Below are 12671 nucleotides of genomic sequence, written 5' to 3' on the forward strand. Positions count from 1 at the left end.
AAAATTTTATCTTCCATGGGTTTTGGGTTGTTGATTCGAGTTCCTTCTAGAGCCAGGTGCAGTGACTCACACCTATAATCCCAGCACTTTAGGAGGCCGAGGTGAGAGGACCGCTTGAACCCATGGCCCATGCCTGTGGTCCCAGCCAATCAGGAGGCCAAGGGGAGAGGATCGTTTGAGCCTGGGAAGTCAAGGCTGCAGTAGGATGAGATCATGCCACTACACTCCAGTCTGGGTGACAGATTGAGACCCTCTAGCAAAAAATAAAAAATAAAAATAAAAGGCTCCTTTCAAAATGGCCATTTTTTCATTAGACTGTGAGGTCTGGGAAAGGCAGGGACCGTTCTGTTTGTTCTATATTCCTAGCACTAAATAGGTTTGACAAAGTGAAAATTAGAGACTCTGTTCTCTACTTCCTTCCTGCCATTTCTACCTTTACTCTAGCATTATCACACATGCTATAATTATCTACATATATTCTTCTTCATTAGACGGGGAAGCTTTGTCTTACTGATTTATGTTTGCTGTCTTAATACTAAATTCCTAGCCTGACACTTAGGAAGTGTCTTAAAAAAAAGTGGATGCATGAATAAAGAAAAAATAGAATGAATTAGTGAATGAAAAATAAAAAAATAAAGGAAGTGGTGAGGCACTCCATCCATCAGACAGCCCTGGCAGGCCCTGATTGCGCTGCATCCAGGAGACGCCTAATCACATATACTTTCCTCCATTACATAGCCCAGGCAGGAGGCAGGAAGACAGATCAGGAAGAGCTTAATGTTCAGTGGAAATTTCTTACCAGCAATCAACATCCACTCTGACTTTTTAAATGATCTTTCTCTTCTCTGTCTTTCTCTCTCTCTTTGTCTCTGTTTCTTTCTCCTCTCTCTCTTTTTCTCTTGCTTTCTTTTTTTTAAGTCATTTGTGGTATCTTTTCCTCCTTCCACCTTACCCATTATTATGATAATGACTTCAAACAGCATGCATTGCTATTCAGGGCACTGTAAAAATGTGTTTTTCTCATCAGTCCCTATGAAATAGTTTCCACTGTCTGTTTCCCTTGCAGATAGCAATCAAAGTCTAGGCACAACAATAAAGAAAAAAAATCCCAACTCTTGTCCAACATAGAATCTAAAACTTGTCCTTGGAAAGTGACCCCAAGGGAATTTAATCACAAATGTTCTTGACTTGGCCCAGCCTCTTGCTGTTGAATACAGAGTATCTGGAATGGTCTGTTTCTGGGGGCTAATTTCCCTATTATTCCCTCTTAGCTCTCTCAGAAGGCCAAAGTAAGAGGACTTTGAAGACAATTGCTCCTTAAGACCTCCAGTAGAGTGTCCGGGGGTCTAACACTAGTTTTTAAATTCCACTGTCCACATCCTGTGGCTATAGCCTCCTAAGCTCTAATCACCCTGTTGCCTGGACTTGTCATTCCGTCAGATTGGTTGACTTTGCATCACCAGGGCAATACCTGGTCCCATCTCTTACTAGTTATATGATCTTGGACAATTGTTTCACCTCCTATCCTTAGTGTTCTCATTATAAAACAGGAGTACTAACTCGCGTCTCACAGGATAGTATATATAATAGAGCAGACACTAGATGGGAATTGGTCCTGAACTGGTTGGAGGACCACAGATTCCACCTCCTCCTCGTCAGTCTCTTCCTTCTCTAAGCTCTTGTAGTACTAGTACCATGCTAACATAGAATTCATAGCCAGAATTGCCTTTAGAGATTGTCAGTGGAAAAGTCCCTTTTCAAATGCTTAGTATACATGCACACATACACAATACATACACAAAACACATCATACTACACACATATCTATACACTGCACCACACACATACCATACTACACACATACACAACATGCCACACACATACCACATGCACAATGCACACATACACACACACAAAGCTGGGCATTTGGGCATTTGCCATTTCAAATTCCAAGGATGGCTTGTCCCTAATGCCCTTTCTTCTCTTGGGATTTGGCCTTCATAAGTAGGAAAACAGTTCTGGTGCTCAGTCCAAAGGGGCTATGAGGAAATACTGTGTGAAACACAAATAAAAGAATATGCTGTTCTAAAGACCTTTTTCTTTGGTGAGCTTAGACCCTGTTTTCCATGCTCAGTTGATGATAGTCATGAGTAATGTATGCAGAGCATTTATTGTGTCTGGGCACCATGCTGGTGCATTACCTGTAGGAAAAATTTAACCCTTATAACATACCTGTATGTATGCACTATTAAGCAATCAGATTGCAGAGAAAACAGTCATCCTTAGGCATTTTCTATTGCCTAAGGTCCATTCAATGACTGGGGCTCCTTGTGCCACCTTTGCTCACTAGCAACTAAAAGAGCAATTGCACCTCAAGCTAGGAGTGATCAATGATTAACTGGAAAGGAGCATTCTGAGCATCACTCTTGCTGTGTTGCATTCATAAATGGTCCGAAGAAAGTAACTGGTGGGCATCCAGAGATTAGGCCATGAATCTCTCTGCCATGTCATCACACTGCAAATATGGCTAATGTCTATGGTGCTAATGATTGAAATCTCCCAGAAGCATACCGTCATTCCAGAACCCATGTGATGCTTGGTGCTCTTGGCTCCATACCAGTGCCAATTGCTTAGTTTTGTTACTCAAAATTAAAAGCAATTTCTGTAAAGAACAAGCCAGCTGTTCTCTGCCAGCCTATAATTGGCCACTGGGTCTATAGAAAGTTGTTGACTTTTGCTGGCAAAAGGGTGGCACAAACACTCCACCCACGGTGTCATATAACACCAGGGGAGATACAAGCATCCCAGTCCCAGAGATTTGCAGAGGTACTAGGTTCCAGTAAGCCAGGCAACTGGAATTTTAGTGATATCACTTAGAAAGAGAGCTGTCTTCTTTGGGATGAGTTGGCTGTATAGATAAAATTAAAAATAATTCTTACTGAGCATATGTATTCATAACATACATGTCCTAAGATGGCATAAAACTTTGAGAGAATTGGCTCCTGATAGGATCTGCCTTTTCTTCTCCTGGTTCCATCTGAATATGCTGGATCAGACACCCTACAACCAACCTCCTCCCTTTAATTCACATAGTTGGCAGTTTGCAAAGTGCTTTCACGTTCATTATTTCATTAGTCACTCACAATGATCTTAAAGCACTATCATTTGTGTTTTACAGATGTGGAAATTATGTGCCAGCAACTGATTTGGTAAGAACTTATCAAATATCCCACAGCCCACAGTAGCAGAGGTAGATCTATGTGACTGATTGTTCAGTGTTCATGTCACTGCATTGTGCTGCCTCCAGCCAGTCCAAATTTATCTGCAACTTTATATCAGTAGACCTTCTGGGGGATACCCTGAGGCTTTCCATTCTGAGTGACTGCAAGAAGAACTTGGGCAAGTTACTTTCTAGGAGCCTCAGACTTTTTAGCTGCTAAATAGAGACAGTAATAGTACTTGCTTCTGACTATTGTGAGGACTAAATAAGATGCTGTGTATAAAGGTGTCTTGCCTGGTCCCTGGCGATTAACCGAGGCTCCACATTTTTAATCTATTATTATATAAGAAAGTAAGTTGTAGCAAAGTATATAGGATTTTATCTTTTTAATATTTCTTGATTGGACATTTTACAGTGTAATCAGGAAAAATAGTAAAGATGAAAAGCAGGTCCGACTCACAGCAAGCAGAGCCTGCCCTTAGGTGCCCTGTTCTCTAGTGCAGCAGCTGTTGACGGTATTTCTGGGTATAATCTGGGCCACAAATCTTCCCATATGCTGATACCTACTGCTCTTTGATTCTAATTTATTTTTAAGTCTCAGATAAATGCCACTTTCTCCAGGTGGACCTCCCTGACGCCCTACCTAAGTTAGGGGTTAACTGTCCCTGCAGCATATTTTTTTCTTATTTAATAATTCTCACCATACCCTCAATAACTTCTTCAATTGCTATTGTCTTTGCTTAGGTATAAGCTTCATAAGGGTGGGAACCATATTCAGCCAGAATATTTCAGCTAGAATAGTTCCTAGCATACATTAGGTACTTAATACATGTGTAGAATGAAAGAGCAAATTGTTCCCTCTCATAGGAAAGTCTGGACAAGTCCAGAGAATGTCAGCACATCAACTAGAAGGAAACTTGCCTGAGATAGCCCGAGGGTAAGTACAAAATATATTCAAGTAAAAGATCAGCAGCTGGTCAAATTACAGCAGCCATTTTTCAGGTCTAAACTGGGGTTAGAAGCCAGGAACAGAATTGAAGGCAAAGGAACAGGAACTAACACCTTTTTTTTTTTTTTTTCCAGCAGGATGGGTCACACAAAGCTGCCCTGTAGGGACCAAGGGGGTGGCATCTCAGCAATAGGGCCAGGTAAACAAAGTTCACAGCTCTCTTTGAGGCTTTTTAGTTAAAACAGATGGCTCTGTATCTTGACAAATGCTTTCCTTCTTGTATGCTCAGACATTTTATATAGTAAATGAAAGAGAACTATAGACAGATTCGGTGGTAAAATATCATGGCAGGAGCTGTGTTTAAGGAAGATTATTCAGTTAGAATACACAGAGAAAAGCCACAAGAATTGAAATGACCAACCGTGATATAAGCAGACAAGAGGGAAGTCACGAGAACATGAATGAAGATTGTGAAAATTGAGCAGAATGAACAGAATTGAAATAAAGTACACTCTGTTGAGCTTGGTAACTATATATTTACAGACTATAAGATAGTGTCCTTTTCTGATTTGCTATCTGTTCACTAAGTGCTTTTGTATCTTTTACCCTGTTTTTTAAGCCTTATGAGGGGGCTGTGTGTTAGAGAGAGAAGAAAATAAGCTTAAGAGGGTATATGCCCCAGTCACAAGCTCTGAGTGGCTGGGCTGGGATGAGAGTGTGGTTCCCTTCGCCACCGGCTCCGAGCCCTCTAGGCAATGTCAGGCTGTCATGCAACTTGGAGTTTAGGTTACAGGAATGGGCTCACCTCACTTCCACTAGGATCAAGGTGTCTTTGATCTTGTTTATTTATTCATTTAATGAACATTTATAGCCACACATTTCCCAGAAGACAGGTCCGAGGATTCCCATCAGTTCTGGGAGCCTGACAATACCGTCAGCAGCTGCTGCGCTGGAGACCAGGGCGCCTCAGGGCAGGTTCTGCTTGCTGTGAGTCAGACCTGCTTTTCATCTTTACTGCTCTTTCTGATTACACTGTAAAATGTCCAAACAACAAATATTAAAAAGATAAAATCCATATACTTTGCTACAACTTACTTCCTTATATAATAATAGATTAAAAATATGGAGCCTCGGTTAATTGCCAGGGACCAGGCAAGACACCTTTATACACAGCATCTTATTTAGTCCTCATCATAGTCAGAGACAAGTACTGTTACTACCTCTATTTAGCAGCTAAAAAGTCTGAGGCTCCTAGAAAGTAACTTGCCCAAGTTCACAGCACTAGGAAGAAGCAGAGGCAGAATTCTAGCCAGGCCCTGTGATCCCACAGTCCACACACCTAACCACACTGTGTATCTTCCTAAAGGAGACATATTTAATCATATCTGTTTCTCGAAGAAAAAGCTGTTGTCTTCTTCTCTTCTCTAAAATGTTTCTAGAGTTTGTTAACCAGAATGAATGGACCAATCTACAATGCACTAAAAAAGTAACGTTCTTCAAACAAGCTTAAATAAGTTCTCTCTTACCTACCTGCTGAGCCAGAAGTCCTCAGCAATTATACAGAGATAGCTGTGTGCTTCTATCTATCTGTGGTAGACAAAGCACTTGACCAAAGTTAGAAGGCTTGACTCTAAGGGTAGGCCTTGATGATACTGCTAACTTACTGAGTGATCACTGAGCACAGTACCCTCTCTCCTGGCTTCTCAGTTTACAATCAAAAGTTTGCATGGTCTCGGAGGGCCCTTCCAGCTCTACCTGCTATAGCATGGTGGCTCTCATCATGTCCTAAAATGCAGGTGGGCTTATTTTATAAAACCTTTTGTCAAAAATAAAATTTAGGCTGGGCATGGTGGCTCATGCCTGTAGTCCCAGCACTTTGGGAGCCTGAGGTGGAAGGATCACAAGGTCATGAGTTCGAGACCAGCCTGGTCAACATGGTGAAATCCCATCTCTACTAAAGACACAAAAAATTAGCCAGGCATGGTGGCAAACACCTGTAATCCCAACTACTTGAGAGGCTGAGGCAGGAGAATTGCTTCGACCCAGGAAGCGGATGTTGCAGTGAGCCAAGATTGCACCATTGCACTCCAGCCTAGGCAACAGGGCAAGACTCCATCTCAAAAAAAAAAAAATTTAAACATTCTCAGTAGTATTGAGAATGGAGGAATGGTTACGGAAAGAAGATAGAGGTTGTATTCATTTCCTACAGTTTCTGTAACAAATTATCACAGACTTAGTGATTTAAAACAACAGAAATTTATTCTTTTTTTTTTTAAATTTTTTATTGGATTATAGGTTTTGGGGTACATGAGCAGAGCATGCAAGACAGTTGCGTAGGTACACACATGGCAGTGTGCTTTGTTTTTCTTCTCCCCTTCACCCACATTTGGCATTTCTCCCCAGGCTATCCCTCCCCACCTCCCCCTCCCACTGGCCCTCCCCTTTTCCCCCCAATAGACCCCAGTGTTTAGTACTCCCCTTTCTGTGTCCATGTGTTCTCATTTTTCATCACCCACCTATGAGTGAGAATATGCGGTGTTTCATTTTCTGTTCTTGTGTCAGTTTGCTGAGGATGATGTTTTCCAGATTCATCCACGTTCCTACAAACGACACAAACTCATCATTTCTGATTGCTGCATAATATTCCATGGTGTATATGTGCCACATTTTTCCAATCCAGTCTATTATCAATGGGCATTTGGGTTGATTCCAGGTCTTTGCTATTGTAAACAGTGCTGCAATGAACATTCGTGTACATGTGTCCTTATAGTAGAACGATTTATAGTCTTTTGGATATATACCCAGTAATGGGATTGCTGGGTCAAATGGAATTTCTATTTCTAAGGCCTTGAGGAATCGCCACACTGTCTCCCACAATGGTTGAACTAATTTACACTCCCACCAACAGTGTAAAAGTGTTCCTTTTAACAGAAATTTATTCTATCTGTTTTGGAGGCCAGAGTTTGAAATCAAGGTGTTGTAGGGCCGTGCTGCCTACAGGTGCTCATGAGGGGAACTCTTCCTTTCCTCTTTCAGCCTCTGATAGCTATTGGCATTCCTGGCCTGTGTCTGAATCATTTCAATTTACTTCTAGTGTCTGTGGTGATGCCTTCTCCTCTTGTTCTATACTAAAACTCCCTCTGCTGCTCTCTTAGAAGACATCGGTGATCGTATTTAGGGCCCACGCAGGAAACCCATGACATCCCCATCTCCAGATCCTTTGTTTAATCAAAGGGGCAATGACTGTTTTCCAAATAAGGTAACATTTACAGATTCCAGGAATTAGGGCTCGTTATCTTTGGGAGCTGTTATTTCGCCTATTAAAGAGGAGCATTGAAAACCCTACTTTATCCTGCTTCTTGATGATATTCAAGGTGATCTCTCAAGGACATCATCATACATAAGAAGGAAACATAAGTAGATACAATTATGCTATGGGCATTTGGTGGGGAAACGGGGGGAAGCAGAAAGAAAGAGTCTAGAAAAGCTGATTGTAGTGGGATTATTGCATAATAGACGTAACATTTGCTACCTGAAACAACACACGACTGCATCATGCTGACTGGCTGAGAGCCCACATTCCTGTAAACCAGGACAAGACCACCAAAGAGTCCTAGACTGGCCAACCGATGAGTAATTTTCTGACGCTAACCATTTGTTGTAAAATCAAACAACTTTTTGGTGCCAGAACTCTCTGTCTCAGAAACATTCAATTCCATATAAAACATTTAATTATTTTATTTAAGGAAAAAATGAACCACAATTTTTATTCCATGAGTACTATGCGTATGCTTCTTAGACTGGTGTGGGATTTCCCATGTCCTCTCTTGTTTGGAAAATTTACCAACTTCAGGAATGTTCTTAAAGATCAAGGCCCAAACAATAGTTTTGTAAACTTAAAGATTTTTTACCTTGTTGGAAACTCCCTAGGAAATCTGGAGTTAAGACTACATTCTGCCGCTTGCCAGCTAGGTGCCTTCAATTAAGTCATGTCTTGCTCAACCACTGAGACTTTGGTCCTTCCCAGCCAGTTAATCTCTCCCCTGATTTAGAATAATCTTTATTAAAAGTCTTATCTCCATTTCTAAACCGTGAGCTCTTAGATGGCAGAGCAAATGTCTTGAAGAAAATAATGGCTGATTTATTGAGCCATGTGTTCCCTCCAGCACTCAGCCATGTCCCGATAAATCATGGAAATTATTTCTGTTTTACAGATAGGGAAACTGAATGTGTAGAGAAGTTAGCTGACTGTTTCAAAGCTGTACAGATACAGTCAGGATTCAAACCATCTGTAAATCCAAAATTCATACTCTCTTCCCCAGTCATTCTTCCTTCCTCATCTCTGGCACCTAGTATAGTATCTAGAATGTAGGAGACCCTGGAGGAAACGGTTGATGGATGAAAATAAATTAAAAAATGGAAAATGAAACAGAGACATGTTTACACTAAGCATAAACTATATCACCTCCGGAATGCTAGAAATCATGAGTTGTGTGAGAGAGGGCAAGCAAAGGCAGATAGAGAGAGCAGTGGCATACATAATAAAGCCTTACAAATGAACAACTCTCCTCCATACTCAAAGCAATTTTCGTAGATTGTGTTGTATTTGATTCTCATAAGCTACCTGGGAGGTATGAAGTATAAGGAAGTGGACTCTCACTTTTAGTAATTGAAATGACAACTGAAATGGTAAGTGGCTACAGTTCCTAAGAGGTAGGGCCAGGATTCAAAGCCAGGTCATAAGAATCCTTGTGCAGAGCTTTTTCAACTAGGCAACTCTGCTCTCTCTACCCATGGACTTAGCCCCTTATGTACAGCCTGCTCAAGGGCTCTGAGGCCAGCCTCCTACCACAACCACATATGCATGTGCATGCGTGCACACACCCCCCCCATACACATGCACATACATGTAGACTTTACTATATTTACAATGCTTTAGGAATGAAGAAACAAGGGTGGGAGCCTGGGGACTGGATATGGAATCCGTAAAGAATACAGGAGCCAGACTTAATGACATTGTTCTCACAGCTTTCCCAGATGTTCTTGAAAAATTTTTCCCCAATGGCCTTTATAAACAAACTATGTATATACATATATTTGGGGGTGTGACTGATGCTTACACCATAAGAAAAGTTACAGATCACCCAATATAGGCAAGATATTCTTGAAAAGCTTAAAAGCCAGTCCTGGGCAAACACCTAGCCCCCATCCCACTGCAAGACATTGAGCCAATTTACCTCACTCCACGTGTTAAAGGGAACCACAGAATGACTTTAAGGATGAAGATGGCCATCAGTACAATGTGTCTAACACAGATCCAAGCAAATTATCAGCATTCAACATATTCAATTAACTAATTCTTATAGAAAGTGAATATATCTACATATCCATTCTCTGAAAATGTAACAACTTGGTTGCATCAGTTGAATAACTCCAGAGTTAATTAGATGTATCTTGTAAGTTCCATTATACTATAACCTCCATGAGGACAGGAATATTTTCTTATTTAACATTTTATTCCCAAAGTAAGATACAATGTCTGATACACAGCAAATAGTCTATGAATAGTAGAGAATGCTGAAAGTAAGCAATGCATTGGACAGAGTAAATATATCAATATAGGCAACTACAGCTTTTACTCAGATATCTGTAAAAGAGGCTTCAAAAGAAGCTCTTTGAATATATATTCTAATTTGATATTCACCTTCTGCTCCAACTGCAGAACACTTAAAAATTATAATGCTTTTGTCTAACCCCAAAAAAATCAAACTTGTAGTTTTATGTTCAAATTTATAATTTCTAAATCATCATGTACTAGATAATATATGTGGTGGAAATTTGTTGTTTTACCTATTCACCCCCTTTTTCCACATCCAAATGTGTCAGCCAAATTTTCTTTTGGGAATTCCCTTCCCTAGTCTTGGTCTATGTCATTCAGGGGGATTGATACTCCCCTCTGGGCTTCAGGGGTGAGTGTGAGACCCATATCCAACCGATAAGAGTCCAAAAGCATTCTGGCCACCTGATTGGTCCAGGCATGAACCAATCCAGGCATGACAAGCAGTCTCAGGATTAGAGCTGCATTGCTAGCACAGCAGATCTGTCTTCCAGCTGAAATGGTGACACTGGTAAGATAATACGGCTGAAAGTCAGTGGCCACCTTGCTGCCACGAGAACTTGCTTGAGAATGAAACTAGGCAGAGAAAACCCACCACAACAGAGAGAGGGGCAGTTTCCTGAAGCTATCTGGATCCAGCATTGGCTAGAAAGTGTGCTAATAAATTCCCTCTTTTGTTTTCTTGAGCCAGTTTCAATGTGTTTCTTTCTTAAACAGCCAAAAGAGTCATGTCTAGTAAAAATATTACATCAAATGCACCAACAGTTTTAAGAAAAAAATGGCTGGGTCAGGTGACTCACACCTGTAATCCCAACACTTTGGGAGGCCAAGGTGGGCAGGATCGCCTGAGGTCAGGAGTTCAAGACCAGCCTGGTCAACATGTAAAAATACAAAAATTAGCTGGGTATGGTGGCACAGGCACCTGTAATCTCAGCTACTCGGGAGGCTAAGGCAGGAGAATCGCTTGAACCTGGGAGGCAAAAGTTGCAGTGAGCCATGATTGCACCATTGCACCAGGCTGGGTGACAAGAGTGAAACTCTATCTCAAACAAACAAACAAATGAAAGAGAAAAATATAAAACTGGGACAATTCTATCATTAATTTATTTTGCTATGTAGGGCACTGTCATTCACTTTTCAAGAACAAGTAATACTCATTGAGCACAGTCAATGCTTATGCACCTATTCTGTGCTGGACACTGAGTGGGATTGTATCATGGACCGCTGCTCTGGGCTAGCAATTGACTTTGAGGGTTGACACACTGAAAAAGATGCTAGGGCATGAAGATGAATGGGTTTACTTTTAAAGTGCCATTAAATTGGCTCTCCTTAGGTCTGTCATAAAGCATGCAAGTGACTCTGAATGCTTTTATTAAGAAGTGAATTAAAGGTCAGAAGTGAATTTCTCTTAACTCTTAATTTCCTGTCCTTGTGCCAAGAGTATGGATGGGAGGGGCAGGATTTGTTAAGTACCAGATGAGGTTCCATGGTGATTGGAAGAGCTATACCATAGGGCCTGGCCAGCTGAAACTGGAGGCTGAAGCTGTGGGAAATAGTTCCACATCCCTGGTTGGGGGGAACACTTAATATTGTCAGGAAAAGGATACTGGTTGAAGGGATAGTTTTAAAAAGCAAGACATCATTTAAGTAGATGAGGTGTAAGAATATCAAACAAATGCTCAGATTTTATTAAACACAAGAGACTGAAGACAAAGAAGAAAATTATGATATTACATTCCATTTTGGGGTCTTATTCTATTAGTATCTGTCTTTGAAACAAGCCCATGCCACTAGGCTTTCTTTTAAGTGCTATATTATCGCAAGTAATCATGCCAATTAGGGATTGAACAAAAGCTGTGATACTGGCTATTTTATAATACACAGTGAATTGCAAACTCTCTAAGCCTCATTTTCCTCATCTTAAAATCAGAATATCAACATCCCTCTGGGACGATGTAAGAGCTGTGCAATGGTGTATGTAAGTGCACCTTAATTAAGTCTTGTGCATAATAAAGACACAACAAATGTTGGTTTTCTTCCTTGCTTCACATTACTCAATATTTTGGAACAAGCTAGTGGAACAAGATGGTAAAATGGGAGACACATGATTGGCATCAAACAGCTGAATTTATATATTGTATCTGTTTACCATCCATAAGTCATTGGCAGGTAGTTTTCCCTTATTAAAGTTTAGGTTTTTTCAAACACCACATGTTCTAACTTGTAAGTGGGTGTTGAACAATGAGAACACATGGACACAGGGAAGGGAACATCACATACTGGGGCCTGTTAGGGGATGGGGTCTAGGGAAGGCATTGCAAGGGGTGGGGGGAGAGGGGAGGGTTAGCATTAGGAGAAATACCTAATGTAGGTGATGGGGTGATGGATGCCACAAACCATCATGCATGTGTATACCTATGCAACAAACCTGCACGTTCGGCACATGTACCCCAGAACTTAAAGTATAATAATAATAAACAAAAGTTTAGGCTTTTTAATCTCTAAAATGAGAATAATCACCATTGCTTCATTTACTTCAAGACAGTGTTAAAAAATCAAATGATTCAATAAATTTAAAAAGTCTTTGGAAAGGACTGTGTGTCATGTGTCACACATACATATACATATGCACACATATGTATGTATATGGTTTTATATAGAGCAAGTTGTACATGATATGAAAGACATATTCAAAAAATTTACAAACATTAAGAGTAGATTGGAGAGTGATGTCAGCAAGAAGGCCAACTAGAATCTCCTAGCACTCTTCCCTCCCCACAAAAAACGAAAAACCCCCCAAGGAATAAGCAACTATATTTTGACCAAAATAACTAAAAGAGAGCTCCACAGAACAGTAAAGCAGTGGCAGAAATCCTGTGGAGCAT

This window comes from Callithrix jacchus, chromosome 7, assembly GCF_049354715.1.
Source record: "Callithrix jacchus isolate 240 chromosome 7, calJac240_pri, whole genome shotgun sequence".
Lineage (NCBI taxonomy): Eukaryota > Metazoa > Chordata > Mammalia > Primates > Cebidae > Callithrix > Callithrix jacchus.